Source organism: Sceloporus occidentalis, unplaced genomic scaffold, assembly GCF_023333645.1.
Source record: "Sceloporus occidentalis isolate IW3139 unplaced genomic scaffold, rSceOcc1.0.p SCAF_3, whole genome shotgun sequence".
In the NCBI taxonomy this organism is placed as follows: Eukaryota; Metazoa; Chordata; class Lepidosauria; order Squamata; family Phrynosomatidae; genus Sceloporus; species Sceloporus occidentalis.
This window is the reverse complement of record NW_028316983.1, coordinates 99388281-99404605: the sequence shown is the minus strand read 5'-3', so window position 1 is coordinate 99404605 and position 16325 is coordinate 99388281. Positions and strand designations below refer to the sequence as shown.

At 44.2% G+C, this 16325-nt stretch overlaps 1 protein-coding gene across 9 annotated transcripts in view; it reads left to right on the top strand.

Moving 5' to 3' along the window:
- Nucleotides 1-2513: 2513 nt before the first annotated feature.
- ZNF644 (zinc finger protein 644) overlaps nucleotides 2514-16325 on the top strand; it is a 66296-nt gene continuing 52484 nt past the window's right edge. For 7 of the 9 annotated variants that reach the window (XM_089515569.1, XM_089515576.1, XM_089515578.1 and 4 more), the window contains exons 1-2: nucleotides 2914-3000; nucleotides 4405-4466. The gene's annotated coding sequence lies outside the window, so the exon portion shown is untranslated. Of the gene's footprint in view, nucleotides 2724-2913; nucleotides 3001-4404; nucleotides 4467-16325 lie in introns of those variants that run through there. The other 2 variants (XM_089515571.1, XM_089515570.1) reach the window with 1 other exon arrangement.

The following is a 16325-nucleotide window of genomic DNA, read 5'->3' as shown; positions in this document are numbered from 1 at the left end:
GATTTTCATGGAGGAAGCTAGGAGTCTGGACACCATTCTCCAATTGACTAGCTTTCCTTGGGTGGGACAGGGACCTCCACATCTGTTGTCTCTCTTTGGACCTTCTAACGTGAATCTGCATCACTCAATTCACACTGACCCTAGTTCTGAGCTCAAAAAAACCCAGTGTGATACACCTCTGTATTCCTCCTGGTCTTTGTTTGTTTATACACACACACACCCTTCTTCTGGGAAGGATTGCGGAACTGTTGTGCTTCTGCCCAACTGTAGGGAAGAGAGTACTGAAAAGCATGTTGAAAACAAACAAACAAAAACAGTAAGGAGACAAGCTCCACACGCTCTGAGATGGTCAACTGTTTATCGAGTATTTTTAAAATGCCCATCATGCTTCAGCATTTTGTTCATAGGACTTTATACTCTATGGTCCTGTGTTCTGGAGAATGTTTTCAGCTCCAGTGATTTCTTATGAAAGCCCCTGAAGAAGAAGGACTTTCTTCATTGAGGCTGAAGTGTGTTGGGCATTTAAAAAATATTGAATGAAACATTGACCATCTCTGAGCATGTGATGTTTGTCTCCTCGCTGTTTTTTTGCTTTTGCCCCCAAAATTGGCCATTCTCACTAGGCAAGTGTCTCTTGTCATATCTGTGACTCTGGCCCCAATTAATTTAAAACCTAACACTTCATTAACTCTCTGAAGATGCCAGCCACAGATGCTGGCAAAATGTCAGGAATAAACGCTTCTAGAACATGGCCACATAGTCTGAAAAAACACAAAACACTTCATTAACTATTTATTTGTCTAGAGAGGAGACTATAGTGGGATACAGACTGCCCCTTTGGGTCGGCCTGCACCCGCCCCTTTCCCCGACGGATCAGGGCCTGAGCTGCCACAGCAGTAGCCCCGGAGGCCCCAATCTGCCGCTTTTCCTGGCCTTGGGGAAGCGGCAAAACGCTGCTTTCCCGTGGCCTGTAAAGGGGTGTCCTTGGGGCTTCATGCCCCAAGGACATCCCGACAGTGGCGGGGAGACAGAGAAAGGGGCCATTTGGCCCCTTTCTCTTCACTATCGCTGGCGCAGCCATGTAAAGGCCGCGCCAGTGATACGTGGTGCAAAAGGAACTCCATTTTGGGGCTCCTTTGGGCACTGCTGAAAGGGTGCCACAAGCGCCCTTCAGTGGCACCAAGACGTAACGGCCGCACCGTGCCGTTTGGACACGACGCGGCCGTTACATCAAAATAGCGGCGCCCATGTAGACAGGGTGCCACCATTTGTACGTACTCTGTCCTTACTAGGGTTAGGGAGCATCTAAAAAGGATGCTCCCGGGCAACCCTAGCACATACTGAGTACATGCTTAATGGCCCATCTAAACAGGGCCTATATCCCTCTGCTGGGATGCCAAAATAATGAGAGACCCCACTATCACATCCCCCATTAAAGATCTAGCTAAATAATCTTGCTAAAATTGCACACAAATAAATAAATAAAAATTCATAACCACAGATTATTACATTTACAGATCTTTTTAATTGCTCAAAGATCCATAAATAGTTTCCAGTCTTTCAGAAAATCGTCTGTTGACTTAACCTTTAAAACCTCTTTGGAGGTCTTTAAGCAGAGGCTGGATATCATGGCCATCTGTTGGGAATGCTTTGGAGTTCCTGCATGGCAGAATGGGGTTGGACTGGATGGCCCTTGTGGTCTCTTCCAATTCTATGATTCATTGGTCCCAAACACACTGCGGAAACAATCCAGTTTGAGACGACTTTAACTGCCCTTGCTCAATGCTAGGGAGACCTGGGAATTGTAGTTCATTGTGGCTGCAGAGATCTCTGACAGAAAAGGCTAGATGTCTCACAAAACTACAACTCCCAGAATTCCATAGCATTATCTCTGGATTATTTCTGCAGAGTGTTTTGGACCATAGGGACCCTACCTAAGGCAAATTTATCATGGGGTGTTCCTGCCAAGATTTATTTCAGAGGGGGTTTGCCTTCCTCTTCCTCTGAGGAGAGCATTGTTTATGGTCAGGAGAAAGCAACCAGTGCAAAGTACCCCTTCTCTGTCAGAGAGAGAGAGAGAGAGAGAGAGAGAGCTCTGGGCCCACAACAAACTACTTGGCTTTCCTCTGGCCAATAAGCAGTCAGTCAGTTTCCTCATTTGGTGCCAGCACTCTAGTTGGAGTGAGCTGTTCAGGACGCATATACACTGTAGGAACAATCCAGTTTGATACTGCTTTAACATCCATGGCTCCATGCTATGGAATTCTGGGAAATGTAGTTTGTTGTGGCACCACAGCTCTCTGACAGAGAAGGCTAAGTGTCTCACAAAGCTACAGTTCCCAGAATTCCCTAGCCTTGAGCCATGGCAGTTGCCAAACTGTGTTTTTTTTTTTGGGGGGGGTGTTGGTAGTCCTGACACTTTAACTGAGGGCTCACATTAAGCAGCCATGACCATGACAGAAAAAACAGTAACTTAAAAAAAGAGAGGGGGGCAAAGGCGGCTAAGCTAGCGGGCCGCCTCTGCGCATGCGCGGTGGGCGTCGGAACAAAAAGGGCGGAGCGAGAGGTACTGTATTTGTAGAGAGAAAGGGGAATGGGGGGGAATCCGGATGGGGAAAGGAAAGGTGGCGCGATGACGTCACGACGCTTCACGTAAGGTTGCTCCTCAGCAGCCTCACCCCACCTTCGGTGTGACGCGTGACGCACGCCTTGGCGAGCTGGTGGTGAGTTTTCCGTTAGGGCTGCTTGTTGTTACAGTTATTGGAGAGAGGGAGGGAGGGAGGGGGGTTAGTGCGGCGGAGGGAGGGAGGGCGTCTCGCGACCGAGCGGCGGGGATGCGCGCGCACTCTCTCACGCGCGCGCTCTGGGCATAAAGGGAGGGAGGGAGGGGGCTCCTCCTCCTCTTGGGCTTCTTCTTCTTCTTCTTCTTCTGTCGCATCAGGGATAAAAAAACATGGCGGCCGCCGCCAGTGCGGCAAAGGGGGGCTCTCTTTGACCAGGGTGAGTGGCACGGAACGCAAGGGAGGGCTTGGGCCTAGCTGGGAGGAAGGAAGGAAGGAAGAGGACCCCGGGACCCACACAAAGAGCGGAGGAGGTGGGGGAGGAGGTGGGGGGCTTTTTGTTCTGGGGAGAAGCCGCTGGACCTCCCAGGGAGGGAGGAAGGGGGAGGCCATTCGGCACCCGCTCCAAGGGACCCCGGGGTTATGACCGCCATGTCTTAGTATTGTTGTTCTTATTATTATGCCTCTTATTAAGCTTCGCTTCGCCTCGCCTTCCCAAACCAGGCCTTGCATTGTCCTCCTCCTCCTCAGGGCCGCTTTGTAGGCCCTGAATGCTCGCTTCCTCCCCTGTTTAACGCCTTTTGCAGCATCTGAAAGGAGTCCACACTGGAGAAATAATCGAGGTTTTAAGTGTCATGGCTCCATGCTGTGGAATTCTGGGAGTTGTAGTTTGGTTCCAGGAACCCCCGCCAAGAACAAAATCCATGCATGCTCCAGTCCCATTAAATACAATGGCAGAGCAAAATGGTGTCCCTTGTGTAAAATGGGAAAACCAGGGTTCGATACTTGGAATGTATCCTTTCTTAACAATATTTCCAAGCCATGGATGCTTGAATCGTGTATTAAAAACCTGTGGATAAGGAGGGCCAGCTGTACATATGCAGTGATAGGATCACAGAGCTGGAAGAGACCCCAAGGGCCATGCAGGAACTCCCAATCAAAGCACCCCTGGCAGATGGCCATCCAGCCTCTGCTTAAAGAAGGAGGCTCCGCTGCACTCCAAGATGACATTACACTGTATTCCATATCCACAAGCTCATTTCTCCACAGATTCAAGCACCCACGGCTTGACATAGCAATAGACATCCCAAACAATATACATCCCAAAAAGCAAACCTTTATTTTGCTAGTTTATGTAAGGGACACCTTTTCACTCTGCCATTGTATTTCATGGGACTTGAACACCCACAGATTTTGGTATCCATGGGGGGGGGGTTGTCCTGGAGTCAAGCTCAGCAAATACCAAGGGCCCATGGCACATATGTGTTGTTGTGTGCCTACAAGTAGTTTCTGGCATGTGGTGACTTTACCACAGGGTTTACTTGGCAAGGTTTTTTTTAGGCAAGGTCTGCTATTGCCTTCCTCTGAGGCTGAGAGAGTGTGACTTGCCCTATATACATATCTGTATAAGCTGTATAAACCATATAAGCACACATTCGCACACCTGTTGCCCTTTCCTTACCTATTACTTTACTGGTACAGTAAGAGAAAAACTAATACATTGGTTAGCAAATATTAACCAGGGCATTGTGATGCAACTGTTGCTTCCAGGAATTCATAATTATGTTTTCACTTTATGTTTGCATGGGTCAACTAACGTTTGGAATTCCTTACTTTCTCTTAGATGAGCGTTTCAAGATGTGAAAAAAACAAGTGGAACAGGAGAATGTTGCTGCTATAGGATAGGTAAGAGTTCAGGAGATCATAAGTCTGTGGTTTGCTTGTTTTACAAACAGTATGGAAGAGATGCTTTCAACATCATACTTCACAGAGCAAGATACTCTTGAGTGCTTGTTAATGTTGTGTATATTTTATTATTTCCACAAAACAAGACAATCTTCTTTTGGGGAAGCAATGTAAGGAAAGTTAAGAGGGACAGAGTTTTTATATCAGCAGAGGTGATATTAGTGGCTCAACAGAGACCTGGGAGATCGGATTTATTTTCCCTTACAGATGAGGGAGGTGATAAACTAATCATAGCTGTTACTTTCCCATATGTGTGTGTATTAAGGCACAGATGGGAAGCATGCAGGGAAAGAGTGTGAGTCTGCATCATGGTTTTGGCCAATTCTCTGACATTTGATTCTTGTGTAAGCAAAAATAAAGGGAATGCATAGCCTCTTTTTCAGTAAAATATTTATTCTAAGGACCCAAACAGACAAACCAAAATAAAGCTGCTTCGGGTCACTTTGGAGGTATGCTGTTTAAATGATGCATGCATCCTAAGAGGCCAGAAGCCACACCAAAGCCATATTCCAGTCCTAAGGCCTGGGATGCAGATTTGGAGCAGCTTCTGGCCTCTTAAGATGCATGTGTCATTTAAACAGCATACCTCCAAAGTGACCTGAAGCAGCTTTATTTTGGTCTGTCTGTTCAGGCCCTAACTTAGGTAGATTGTTTGACTCCTAGCATAAGTAATTAAGCCAGTGGTACTCAAACTTTTAAATGTTGGGACTGTGCTTTAAATCTACATGCAGACATTGTCTGTTCCTCCCCCCCCCCCCCCCCAAGATAGTATATGAATAAAATTATTTGGTTTATTTAGTGTGTTTATTTTCATTCTCATATTCTTGTATATTCATATTTTAACATTTTACAAGGGAATAATACCAATCAAAATAGAACATTTTTATTTAAGTAAATTCAGTGTTCTGCTTAACACATGTGTAAATTTTACACATAACAAAGTTTGGGAAGACGAGAGATCAGAGCTTCCAATTCTCATTCTCCCCTTGAGCAACCTGCTCATGCCCCTGGAGGTCCTGCCCCGCTGTTTGAGAACTGCTGGATTAAACCATTCTTTGTAATGGGAGTTGCCCCCACATCTTAACAGTGCAAAACTTAGTGTAGCGTATGTTAGACATTGACTTAACTAACTGGGGCGGGTTACAAACTGCCAAAAAATACGTATGGAATACGTATTAGGGTTAGGAAGGGGCGGTGTTTCCGCACCCCCCTAACCCTAATACGTATTCCATACGTACAACATGGCGGCGCCCCTTCCACATGGGGGCCGCCATGTTTACATATTGGACGCTGTGCCCCTGGCGCCTCGCGACGTCATAGAGGCGCCGCTTAAAAAAGCTCCATTTTGGAGCTTCTTTTTCGGTCCGTGCGGGAGCCGCGCGGTGTGGCTGCTGCGGCTCCCGCACGGAGCAAATGGCAGCGGCGGCAGACTGCCTCAAAGCGGCGGTTTATAACCCGCCTGGGTCTCTCTTGATGATGCAAACACCCAAAACATAATAACTTTAAAATATGTTGAATTCAGTAGGGCAAATACAAAGTTGAGGGTAACCATCGAATCAGAATTGTAGAGCTGGACAAGACCTCAAGGGCCATCAAGTCTAGCTCCCTGCCATGCAGGAACACAGAATCAAAACACCCTCAACAGATGGTCATCCAGCCTCTCTTTAAAAACATCCAAAGAAAAAGGCTCCATCACACTCCAAGGGAATGTGTTCCACTGTTGAACAGCTCTTCCTGTCAGGAAGTTCTTCCTAATGTTGAGGTGGAGTGTCTTCTGTAATTTGAATCCACTGTCCTGGTTTCTGGAGCAGCAGAAAAACAATCTTGCTCCAGCCTCAGTGATTGCTAATGCTTATTGTTTTTTCTGTTTTAGTGAAGCATCCAAGAAAATTGCTTAAGATATGATACTGCCACCCCTTCATATCCACAGATTATTTATCCATGGATTCAAGCATCCATGGCTTGAAAATATTCCATATATATATATATACACACACACACATACACATTCCAAAAAACAAAGATTGATTTTGCCATTTCATTACTGTCCAGTATGTTTATTGGGACTTGAAAGTCCATTGATTTTGGTATCCGGGCTCTGTGTGTGTGTGTCCTGGAACCAAACCTCAGCAGATACCAAGAGCCCACTATATTTTGTCAATTTTGTCTTTTGTTAGTGGTTTTAAATTTTGTCTAGTGATATTTACAAGAACAGTACTAACACATTACTGACATACCTAAGAAATCAGTGGGAATTCCTGAGAATTCAATTTAAAAATTCCACCTAGAATACGTTTTTACTACATAAATTTTCTGCATACTGTTTGACTAGCTTTGTTCAGTATTTGCCATTGCCAAAGTTGGAATAAATGATGGCACCAGAAGGCAATCTTCTTATTCACATGCTGTGATGCTGTAGCTCTGTTTCATATTGACTAGTAGCTATCCAAACATCTTGCTATGTCCCATCTTTTCCCCTCCATCTGTAGAAAAGAAAGAATGACTGTGAAGTGCCATGCTTGGCATTCTCCAAATTGCTAGACAGTAGAAAGGAAAAAAAATATAGCTCTAAAATGCACAACAGGGCATCTTCTTTATTCTTGCAAGCAACCAGACACTAAAAGCTTAGACTAGAAGGATGCAGGGGTAGCTGTTAGCTTTGAAAACAGAATACAAAAAACAAAACAAACAGCTTCATTTATATACCGCTTCATACTGAACTAACAGTGTCTAAGCGGTTTACAACTGTAAGCTAATTGCCCCCAACAATCTGGGTCCTCATTTTAGCGACCTCCTCAGAAGGATGCAAGCCTGAGTCGAGTTTGAGCCCTTTTGCTGGTATTGAACTTGCAACATTATGGTTTTGAGTGAGTGGCTACAGTACACGCATTTAACCACTGCGCCCCCAGGGCTCCTTCTAGCGGTACTAGAATAGAGTAGTGTCCTGTTTTAATCCAGAATTCTCTTCTCACAGTCCCCCCAACAGATATATATGGGAAGCCCACTGTGAAGACATAATTACAGTATCCCACTCCTGCTCAAATGCAGCATATTGGGTTTTTTTTTGGGGGGGGGGTTCTTTCCGTTTCTCTGATGAAATCATGTACTTCAAAGGTTAAGTTTATAGTTTTAAGGGCTGGAAGAAGATGTGAACCCTGATACAAGACTCTAGAATCTGGCCACTTCTCACACAAAGGTGTCTTCTGGAGTTGAAGCTCAGGCCTCTTTCTCACTTCTAGGAAGAGAAAAAGCCCATGAAGTCATTTTCAGGCCTTGAAGATCCAGTAACTCTCCAGATCTAAAAGGGAGAATGTGAACTGTGCTGATTATCTTGTCGGCTGTTTGTAATAGTGCAGTAGGTCAAAGGGAGTAATAGTATCGCTGACAGATCTCTAAATCCTTTATGGCCATGTCTACACAGCCTAAAGAGTACATCATCCTGGCAGTCAGCCCAGATGACGCAGAGCCCAGTCCACAATTCTGGGGCAGACCATCCTCTGATGATGTACAGCCAGTTCAGCACTGAACCCGCATTATGCCACCCTTAAAACCTTTAAAAACTCACATTTTTTCCAGATCTTCTCAGAAAAACCTAGAGCCCTCTGGAGCAACACTGGGTGGCTGTTTACCCAGTCTCCTGCTGTGCCACCCACTGGCGGTGACTGTGCAGGTCGCTTCCTCTGAGGTCAGAATGTGGAGGCCAGTCATATGATTGACATGGGTGCCTTGATTTTGGCTTCAGAGGGGACAATTTGTGGTGGCAGTGGTGGACAGCACAGTGGGGTATGCATGTGAACAGCTGCCTGGCATCACTCCATAATGCCCAGATAAGAGGGGATACTCCTCCTTTCTCCAGGAGTTTTCTGTCCTGTGTAGACATGGACTATGCCATCAGAGCAGCTCAGCTGTTGATCAGAAGTGCAATTGCAGTTTTTCAGTTGCATATGAATGTCAACTGGCTCTCCTTACAGCATGCCCTGCATTTCCTGAAAAACATTGCCTGAAGGCCAGAGATACTCTGTAGCCATGTAAGCTGCCTTATGTGGGGTGCACATTCCCCTCTCCCAGTTTGTCACTGTTGTGCCAACATTGAATACTGGTGTTTCTTTCATAGACATACTCTAGGGACCAGCAGCTAATGACTTAGGGACAAGCACTGGTCAAGGTACCACCACTTGACAGTACTCTTGCTGGAATGGAGAAAGCAACCTGCCCCCATTCACTTATGTAGATTTGTGTTTTGTGCATAGCTGCTTCTTTAGCTCTCTCCCAGAGGCTTTGAAGTGTAATGCTGTCCCAGCACTTAACTAGCTCATCTGAAAGCTTACTAATCAAGCTTGGTTTTAAAACATCTGGCTGTTTAAAATGTAGTACATATACCGTATGTTTGAAGAAAATCTCATTGTCCATGACAAACTGCCTTAGGATAACTTTCTAGGAAGTATCAGGCTTTATATCCTAAGCCCAGAAAAGTGAAGGCTACAGAATATATCTCCAAACTTCCTGTAATTTTGTCTCAGCATTTGAGTTGTCTCAAGTGCTAAGTTTCCTCCAGGTTGGAGGCAGCAGGGAAGCTTCTTGTTTTCTGTCACCCGCTTGCTCCTAATAGATGGTAAATAAATGTGCAGAATCTCAGTTTTTCAGATGACTGGTTTGCAGAAGGAAATTAATTCTCTGTCCTACTTTCCTTTCTGTTAAATTTGTGGTGTCAGCCATATTGACCATAGTATTTCTAGTGCTTATCTGAAATTATCTAGATCTTTGATAATTTCAGTTTATGGTAGTATGCTTGAATCAAAATGTTAGTTTTGTACTCTTGCAGCCAGAACTAGTGATGAAAACAGGAACATTCTTTTTGTTTTGGAACGTACCCTTAAACTACAAGGCAGCTGAGGGACATCTCATGTTGGTGCTGATTTGACAACTATTAAAAATGACAATGGTGTCTTTATTCACTTCAGAAAGCATGACTCCTCATTGCTGATTTCTGAAATGCAGAGTTCACATGTTGAGTTCTTAAATTACAGGAAAACTTCAGCTGTAGCCTATCATTGCTAGAGGCACCTTGTAGAATCTAGTACGTTGAGATCCATATTTTTACTTCTCAAACAGCCAGATCACATGTTGACCTCTTGATGAGAGAGTGTGAATAATCAAGTACTCCCTTAACCAGGATCCTTCTTGCTGGCCCAACTATGCTGGTGCTGCAGCAGCAGATAAAAAAGTGCTGGGGATGGTGCAATGATGGGATAGGAGTTGATAGCAATTGCTGTTGAGAGGTAAAGAAGGGCAGTCATAATTGGTGGGGCAGCACCGTGTTATAGTAAGGATGGCTTTGATTTCTGTCCCTGCCACCGTGTCCCAGTCAAAAATATGATTTATGGTAGTGGTGCTGAAACCTTTTACCCTTGGGACCTCCCTTTACTACATGCAGACATCACTCTCCCCACTCAACATAGTATATGAATAAAAATATTTTGTTTATTAAATGTGTGTATTTCCAGTCTCATATTCATGTATTTTAACATTTCATAAGGAAATAGCATTGTTCAAATTAGAACAGTTTAATTTAAGTAAATTCAATATTTGTCTCAGTGCATGTGTAAAAAAGAGTTTGGGAGGAGGAGGAGGAATCACAGCCCCCCCCCCCCCCCCAGCAACTCTTCCCCCCTGCCCCAGGTCCCGCCCCATCATTTGGGAACCACTGATTTACATTGAGGTAAGTAACTCCACCATACATCACTAACAGGATTCTAGCTACTCATTGCTGGAATGAACGGAGAGCTCCTTTTTGTTGTTGGTCAGTATAATTAGTAGTGAGATCCATGTCCATCATCTTGCTATGTGCAGATAGCAGTTCTCCCAGCATGAAACTATAATATCACTGGACACCTGTAAATGAAAAATACCTGAGTTGACATTTTTTCAAAGTTTGTGTCATATTGCCTTTTCCATTAAAAAAAGTTACTCATGTGGATGGATAGAGAACTTGTTTAAGAATCTGGACTCCAAAGATCTGTTGCCACAGAGAAATGTTGGACCTTGCAGTTGCTTGCAATATATCTTAACAGTTTCATAAAAAGAAAATAGGACTCACATTAATGATAACTGTTAAACTGAATGTAACCCTAACTTGTTAATCTGAAACAATAACTGAAGGTCCCAAATGTCTTGCAGTAATGTTTGTGGAGATGGAGTGGGAATACCAGAGCCCAGAGTAGTAGCAATTCTTTCTGCTTATGCTAAACAGTGGTTTACCTTGACATTGGAACATGGTTTCTGGATAGTATTTATTTGCTGGATAAACATCTAGTTTTTGATTTTTCAGTCTTATTTCATAGCCTTTGACCCAGATGGTCAGAGCTGTGGAAATAAGAAATCTTTTTTTGTATGAATAATTTGACCCAGTTTTAAGACCTTTAACTTTAAGCAAAGAACTTGTTGAGTAAGCAGGCAGCCAGGCTCTTCTATTTTCAAGTATCTGCTGCTCAGATAATGTAAGGAGGCCACAATTCAAATCTCAGCTCAGCCATGTAAACCCACTGGGTGACCCTGGACAACTCACACTCTCTCATCCTCCAAGGAAGGCAATGACAAGCACTCTCTGAAGAATCTTGCCAAGAAAACCCCATGATAGGTTTGCCTTAGGATCACCATAAGTTGGAAACAACTTGAAGGCACACAACAACAATTTAATGTTACAATTAATGTAATGTACAGAAGACTCCTGTTTTGTTTTTCATGGGGTGGACAACTACAGGCAAGAGTCAGACTGAAAGAACATCATTAGCTATAATTCCTGTAGACTATTATGGGATTATTTATTTATTTAATTTTGCCAAGGCTATACTTACAGATAATGTCACCACACTTTAGGTGGCATCAAGCACTGTGCATCAATCTGATACCTTATGCCGTACTGTGTGAATGTAGCTTTGTGGCAAAAATGGGCCACACTGTTAAAAAATTGGCTCTGTGCATCTGTGGAAGAAAATGTCACCTTCTTTGCTTGATATGTATTCTGCAGTGTAGTTTGATCCAGACCTATGCTAGGTGTTCCTTTAAACTTTGATAATAGGCCAGAGAAAGTTTTAGAAATAAGTTTTATGTGTTTCTTCATGGCCCTAGTTCTCTTCACTGCTGCTCCAAAACATTTAGGTTCACAGAAGTAGCAAGATACATTGCTTTCCTTTGAGGTTGTGAAGCGATATTTTTTCTGTTCTGATAATTCCAGTATCATATCTTTTCTTAAGCATGAGATCTGATCCAAAAGAAATACCAAATATAAAAACTTTAAAACAGCCTTAAATGTTCAGACCAAGGTTTGATTTTATCCAGCAATGGCCAATGATACCTGTGAGAAATCCACAAATATGACATGGGTTCGATAGCACCCTACTGTTTGTGTTCCCCAGCAAGTGATATTAGATGTATCCTACTTCTGGTACTGATCAGTAATTGCTGATAGCTTTATTCTCTGTGAATTTGTTTAATTTAAACCCATTCAAATTGGAAGCCTTCACAGCATCTTGTAGAACTTGTTTTTGTTTTTTAATTGTGTGTGTGCATGTAGGTGACCCTAAGGCCATAGGTTTTCTTGGCAAGATATGTTGGGGTTGGGGGTGTTGCCTTTGCTTTCCCCTGAGGCTTCCATGACTGAACAGGAATTTGAACCCTGATCTCCATAGTCATAGCTAAGTGCTCCACCCCGCTGGCTCTTTCATTATGTGCTGTGTATATAAATTCTTTAATCTGTCATGAATCTTCCACTTTCCGGGTTTATCTCATGACCCTGAGTTAATTGTATTATGAGAGTGGGAGAAGAACTCTTCCTCAGCATCATGCATAATTTTGTACACCCCTATATGGTCTCCCCCATACACACCTTTTTTCTAAACTAAATAGTCCCAAATAGAACTATTCTCATGAGGAAAGGTTTCTTTGTGTTTGCCAACTACATAAGTAACTATATATTTGGCAGAAAATACTTTCCCCAGCTTAACATTTTCTTTCCAGTTAAATGTGGCATTATGGTCTTACAGCTAATTGGGCTATTCTGGGAATTAACTACATTTATAAGAAAAATACACTTTCTTCCATCTGTTCTAATTTTTCTCCAGTAAAGAAGATGTTGTATCATAATTTAATATTTTTAATTACCTTTTCCTCCAGTAATTAACAATTTAAAATGCTAATAATTGTCAATAGTTTCATAAATTTATTGGGATAAATATGATGTTTGAGGTAACAGTGCATTTCTTGGATAATATGGTTAATATCTGAGGGCTAAATCCAATTTTAGTCATATACAGGGTATACCAATTGAAGTTAATATTACTTGTTTGTCCCAACTGACTGAAGTCCAGCAGATTTCAAGGAACTACCTTTGACTGAAGAGAACATGATAATAAACTTAAATAAACTTTTTATTTATATGCCGCCCTTCCTTCGATCAGGGCGGCTTACAACATGGTTAAAATCCAACAAATTAAAATACACACTAAAAAATACACATAAACAAACAATAAAAAACCCCCATAGCCCAACCTCTTGGCCACGAAAGAGGAGGGAGGCCCACAGGATATTTATTCGGGGAATGCCTGTTGGAATAGGAAGGTTTTAAGGTCCTTCCTAAATTGGGCCAGGGTGGTAGACGAGCGGAGCTCTGTGGGCAGCGCATTCCAAAGGGCTGGGGCAGCTATGGAGAACGTCCTCCGAGAAGTGGAGGTTAACTTAGCCCCAGGCACCTTCAGTAGCTGCTGCCCAGTCGTTCTGAGGGTGCGAGGCGGAATGTACGGGGAGAGGCGGTCCTTTAGGTATCCTGGGCCCAAGCCATTTAGGGCTTTATAGGTAATTACCAACACCTTATATTGAGCTCGGAAGCGAATGGGCAGCCAATGGAGATCTTTCAGAACCGGTGTTATATGGCTGGTCCTGGGAGCACCAGTGACCAGCCGGGCTGCCATGTTCTGCACCATTTGCAGCTTCCGAGTTTGGTATAAGGGTTGCCCCATGTAGAGTGCGTTGCAGAAATCCAATCTTGAAGTTACCAGAGCGTGTACAACAGTTTCTAGGTCCCTCTGGGCCAGGTATGGGCGCAGCTGGCGAATCAGCCGAAGCTGATAACAGGTGCTCTTGACCGTCGCATTCACCTGAGCAGTCAGGTGAAGCGACGAGTCAAGAAGCACCCCCAGACTGCGCACAGAGTCCTTCACAGGGAGCGTGACCCCGTTCAGGACAGGTGGAACCACCTCCATTCCTGGACCAGGAGAACCTATCACTAGTACCTCCGTTTTCTCTGGATTCAGCTTGAGTCGGTTTTCCCTCATCCAGCCCATTACTGACTCTAGACAGGCCACGAGAGGAGAGACGCCATCCCCAGTCACTGCATCAGTCGGAGACATAGAGAAAATGATTTGGGTATCATCAGCGTACTGATAAACCCGCGCCCCATGTCTCCGGATGATCTGTCCCAGCGGTTTCATGTAAATGTTAAATAGCATGGGAGACAGAATGGCCCCTTGAGGGACCCCGGTTTTAAGGGGCCTCTCATCGGAGCACACGTCTCCCAGCTGCACCATCTGGGACCTCCTGGAGAGGTAGGAGCGGAACCACTGGAGCGCAGTGCCCCCGATCCCCACCTCTGCCAGGCGTCCCAGAAGGATACCATGGTCTATGGTATCGAAAGCCGCTGAGATGTCCAAAAGCACCAGCAGGGACACGCTTCCCCCGTCGATGCTCAGACGGAGATCATCGACCAAGGCGACCATGGCCGTCTCAACCCCGTAACCCGCCCGGAAGCCAGTTTGAAATGGGTCTAGATAATCCGTTTCATCCAAGACCGCCTGAAGCTGGATAGCAACCGCCCTCTCGATCACCTTTCCCAGAAATGGTAGCAGCGAGACAGGCCGATAATTATTATGTACCAGGGGGTCATGAAGATGGGGGGGGGGGATAATAATAAATCTATACTTGGTAGTGGAAAGAAGTGTAGGTAATTTAAGATCTAATGTAAATTACTAGAGGGCTGAGAAAATGGGCCAAGCTCATGCTATCCTGACTCTAGTCCCAACCTCTCTGCCGGCACCATGGATCCACCACCACTGTGCACCCCTTATCTTCCTGCTACTGATAAGTCCCCTGTTGCTGTGTCTGATATGAAAACGGGGTGCTTTGCTGCACAGATGTGCAGTAGGAAGGTAAGGTGTGCATGGGCCTGTCCAGTCTGCAGGTGGTTGCTGCAGAACTGGCAGGTCATTTTGACCTGTGTTAAGAACCCTTGGTGCCAGGATCATACCAGAAACGCCTGATCCTGGTCCAGACTAAGCATGTGAACCCAGGGAAAACATGGGTCTCTTGGCCTGTGAGGACAGCCCCTAAATGATTATGATAGTGTTTCCATCGTGGTGGGGAACAGCACAGTGTCTTCAGGAAGTACTTCAATGAAAGTTTGCAACAATGTCTACAATATATTTTAAAAGTATAACAGCTGGAATGAACTGGGTGCTGAACTTAGAAGGACTGTGATGGTGTTAAATATCCAGCAAATAAATATTTCTCTGAACAGATATCACTAGGAAGGGATTTTAAATAAAATGGTATTGTTAAATTCTAACATCTTTAGAAAGATCTGAACAATGAGCATGGGACAAGGTTTAGTACTGTCTAATCTGTATTTTCTTTGGGAAATATGAAACAAGAAGGCTTTCTGTAGAGGACTTTTTTACAGTCCTCAAAGTGGTCAATTTAAGCCAGTGAATGCTTCAGTATTTAGAATTGAACAACATTATGCAGCCATAAATCCTCTCTCTTAGTGTAATGAATATATTTGTTAATCTTATCTTCTGTAAGAATCTCCAGCATTCTATGTCTTGTCCATAAAGTTTTCTTTCTTTTAGATTGTAGGCTTGAAGGCAAGGTCCACGTGTTTGCTTGTTTGTTTCTGTATCCAAGTACCGTACTTAGGCTCTTTATACATACTGCAGGACACACTCTGGATTGTTGTTGTTGTTTGGTTTGGGCAGGATGACTGTGATCTGGGTGTGGAAGAACTTTGGATAGTTTCATTTTCCTGGACTGAACACTACCTGGTAGGGTTTAGACTCACTGGGACTCAGAGCATCTGCAAAGGAGGTTTCCATCCTGCTTAAAGAGGCCTCAACATTCCTTTCTTGGGCAGAGTTCTGGAGAGAATGGTGGTTTCCTCCACAGGTTTGACCTCCATGGGTTTCTTGATGAGATGGTGACAGCTTTGGTTGCCTTGGTGGATGACCTGGACTGGAGGAGTGTGTTCCTATTGGTCCTGCTGGTTTTCTTGGCAGCTATCGATACCATCAACCATGGTATACCTCTGGGTTACCTCTCTGAGATGGCACTTGGGGGTACTGTTATGCAGTGGTTCCAGTTTTTCTTGGAGAGGTGATCTCAGAAGGTGGTGTTGGGGGGCTTCTGTTCGACCCCCTGGCTGTTGGCCTGTGGGGTCCCATGGGGTTCTGTTCTTTTACCCATGTTATTCAAACGACTGGGAGAGGTCATCTGGAGTTTTGGGGTGTGATGTCACTCTCCTTTCCATCTGATTTCAAGGAAGCTGTCTCTGTACCAAACCTATGTCTCCTGTCAGTAATGGACTGGATGAGGGGAAAAAATTGGGGGAATACTTATCAAATTTGCAGATGACACCAAATTAGGAGGAATAGCTAATACTCCAGAGGACAGGATCAAAATTCAAAATGACCTGAATAGACTAGAAAGCTGGGCCACAGCTAACAAAATGAACTTCAACAGGGAGAAATGTAAGGT